This window comes from Bison bison, unplaced genomic scaffold (genome assembly GCF_000754665.1).
Source record: "Bison bison bison isolate TAMUID 2011002044 unplaced genomic scaffold, Bison_UMD1.0 scf7180017864198, whole genome shotgun sequence".
In the NCBI taxonomy this organism is placed as follows: domain Eukaryota; kingdom Metazoa; phylum Chordata; class Mammalia; order Artiodactyla; family Bovidae; genus Bison; species Bison bison.
In genome coordinates, this window is record NW_011494770.1 from 1,603,091 (window position 1) to 1,606,865 (window position 3,775).

Genomic DNA, 3,775 nt, shown 5'->3' on the forward strand with positions numbered 1-3,775 from the left:
GATACCAGAGGAATGTGCCTGAGAGTGTCTTCCTCTCCTCCTCGGTGTAAGTGACATCTTTTGGCAACACACCTCCCTTGTCTCTCTTACAGCTAAAATTAAACCAGTGGAAAATGTTTGCCTCAAAGTACATGCCCTCTTAATGAAACACAACTGTGCTTAAAGGTCAATAGATTAACAAGGGAACACAGATAGATAGTGTTCCTTATCTGGTAGGCAGAGAGATGGTGCCAGCCCTGGCATTTGCAGAATAGGGAAGCAGCAGTTTGGAGGGATCATGCAGACAGAACAGACATATCAGGTGAGATGAGAGGAAAGTGGGGAAATAGTTCAAGCAAGGGAAATGTCTGGAAATCATGTTCATATTAATAGCAATTCTGGGACAAGTAATTATATGGTTAAGAAACCATTTGTGCTACAGTCCCTGCAAAAATAATAAATAATATCAAACTTCAAATGTGTGCAGCATGTAATGCTTTACAGGACATGTTCACTTGTGTTCCCTCACTGGATTAACATAATATTTGTGGAAAATGAGCAAAATTGTTCCCCATTTTACCAAAAAGAGCTGGGGTCCAGAGACACAAATGACTTACCAACATTCATAAATTGGGAATAGTCTAGTGGTACAGGCTTTTCCACGACATTCTTTTTATTTCACAAATACATTATTCGCTCCTTTGCAAATCATTTTATCTGCCTGATATAAAATCGCATGAAAACATAGAGCATTGACTCTTTATAGAAACTGAGCCAAAAGATGTTCATCAAAGCACTTAGGTGCTTTCTCAATTTTTAATATTTAATACCATTTAATACCATATACATTCGCTTTTGAGTTGGTGTTTCTTTTCTCTGTGCTTGATTATTCCGAATAAACACTTCCATTTGTGGTTCCAGGTTAAAATCTTATGGACTCCATAATGAAAAAACAATTGAAAAGAGCTGGAGAATTACCTTGTATTCAGATTCTTGACCCATTCATTCCAAGGTGAACTGTCTCTAGGCTGCCAAACCAGTCTTTACTGGTTTTGATTTTTGCCATTGGACTAGGTCATCTGAAGTATTCCACATTAAGGATCGATGAATTCTTATAAAGATCAGCTTTAGGGAGTAAAATGATAGCTAGACAATTTTTACTGCCAAGAAATAATTTGCCTGCTGGCAGTGTGATTCACTGAGTTGAACCACATGATTTCTAGCAATTTTCAAGATTTTCTTTTATCTCTAAAACATCTTTTAAATACCAACCTGACGTGCCTCTTGAGAAATTTGTATGCAGGTCAGGAAGCAACAGTTAGAACTGGACATGGAACAACAGACTGGTTCCAAATAGGAAAAGGAGTATGTCAAGGCTGTATATTGTCACCCTGCTTATTTAACTTCTATGCAGAGTACATCATGAGAAACGCTGGGCCGGAAGAAGCACAAGCTGGAATCAAGATTGCTGGGAGAAATATCAATAACCTCAGATATGCAGATGACACCACCCTTATGGCAGAAAGTGAAGAGGAACTCAAAAGCCTCTTGCTGAAAGTGAAAGTGGAGAGTGAAAAACTTGGCTTAAAGCTCAACATTCAGAATACGAAGATCATGGCATCTGGTCCCATCACTTCATGGGAAATAGATGGGGAAACAGTGGAAACAGTGTCAGACTTTATTTTTTGGGCTCCAAAGTCACTGCAGATGGTGACTGCAGCCATGAAATTAAAAGACGCTTACTCCTTGGCTTCCCTGGTGGCTCAGACGGTAAAGCATCTGCCTGCAATGCAGGAGACCCAGGTTCGATTCCTGGGTCAGGAAGGTCCCCTGGAGAAGGAAATGGTAATCCACTCCAGCAGTCTTGCCTAGAAAATCCCATGGACGGAGGAGCCTGATAGGTTACCGTCCATGGGGTCGCAAAGAGTCGGACACGACTGAGCGACTTCACTTTCTTTCTTACTCCTTGGAAGGAAAGTTATGACCAACCTAGATAGCATATTCAAAAGCAGAGACATTACTTTGTCAACAAAGGTTCATCTAGGCTATGGTTTTTCCTGTGGTCATGTATGCATGTGAGAGTTGGACTGTGAAGAAGGCTGAGTGCCAAAGAATTGATGCTTTTGAACTGTGGTGTTGGAGAAAACTCTTGAGAGTCCCTTAGACTGCAAGGAGATCCAACCAGTCCATTCTGAAGGAGATCAGCCCTGGGATTTCTTTGGAAGGAATGATGCTAAAGCTGAAACTCCAGTACTTTGGCCACCTCATGCAAAGAGTTGACTCATTGGAAAAGACTCTGATGCTGGGAGGGATTGGGGGCAGGGGAAGGGGGCGACAGAGGATGAGATGGCTGAATGGCATCACTGACTCGATGAACGTGAGTCTGGGTGAACTCCGGAGTTGGTGATGGACAGGGAGGCCTGGCGTGCTGCGATTAATGGGGTCGCAAAGAGTTGGACACGACTGAGCGACTGAACTGAAGTAACAATATGAGTAGGATAAAGTCAACAGTAATTTCTACCTCTTCCTTTGCGAAGGAAAAAAGAGGAGTCATCGGCCTGCATATTGACTAAGAGACATGGTATCAAGGATTTTGAGAGTTCAGTGTCTTTTCAAAAAGAGATGAAAGGAGTCAAATTAGCAGAATTTGGGTGCATATTATGATTTTTCTGATTTTGTTGTGTCACATGTAGCACCTTCTTGTGATCCTCACATGGAATCATCCGAGAATCAGCAGCAGTTACCAAGCCAACTTACACCCTTAGTACTACAGCACTGGACTTTTCCCATGGCACAGCAGTAAAGAATCCTCTTGCAATGCAAGAGCCACAGGAGACGCTAGTTCAATCCCTGGGTTGAGAAGATCCCCTGGAGAAGAACATGACCACCCACTCCAGTATCCTTGCCTGGACAGAGGAGCCTGGTGGGTTGAGATATACTTCTCACTAATGCACTATTAGGGGAAATGAATTCTAAATGAATTCAATCTTCAAAGCTAGTATACATGGAGGCATCTTGATTTTTGGCAGAATTTGTGTTTCTTTCCTTTCTGTACACAAGAACTATGTCCATGTTGCAACACATACCTGAGAGTTTGCTACATCCTCCATTTCTGATTGTATAATGGCCAACTCTTCCTAGCCTATATGCTACATTTTGCCAGATGCTAGAAACAACACAGTGAACCAGTCTTCAATGGAGACATTAACTAAATTGAAGGTGATGGCATAGAACATTATTTCCTAATGAGATTTCCTTAAAAATTAATGTGTGCCAGGTATTTTTTCGCAGAAGCCAAGGAATGTCCTTGAGTTAGAAAAGTGCTGAAGTAATGTTGCTTATGAATGAGACCTGACAAATCACTTTTTGTATGCTAAATCACATCAGAAAAATTAATTCAACAATTGTCAGCCACCCAATATATGTTGGTTACTCTATTAGGGATACATGGATTAAAAAAGAAAAAGAGCACGAACTCTATCTTAAAGAATGTATATATATATAGTAATTTATCCAACCATTCCAGTACTCTTGCCTGGAAAATCCCATGGACGGAGGAATCTGGTAGGCTGCGGTCCATGGGGTTTTAAGAGTCGGACACGACTGAGCGACTTCACTTTCGCTTTTCACTTTCATGTATTGGAGAAGGAAATGGCAACCCACTCCAGTGTTCTTGCCTGGAGAATCCCAGGGATGGGGGAGCCTGGTGGGCTGACGTCTATGGGGTTGCACAGAGTCAGACACGACTGAAGTGACTTAGCAGCAGCAATTTATCCAAAGCCAAGCTACACATTAA

At 41.7% G+C, this 3,775-nt stretch overlaps 1 non-coding gene across 1 annotated transcript; it reads left to right on the forward strand.

The window, feature by feature from the left end:
* The first annotated feature begins 1,731 nt into the window (after positions 1 to 1,731).
* Positions 1,732 to 1,804, forward strand: TRNAC-GCA. The gene has a single exon. It is a non-coding gene; the product is annotated as a tRNA-Cys (tRNA).
* Positions 1,805 to 3,775: the final 1,971 nt, after the last annotated feature.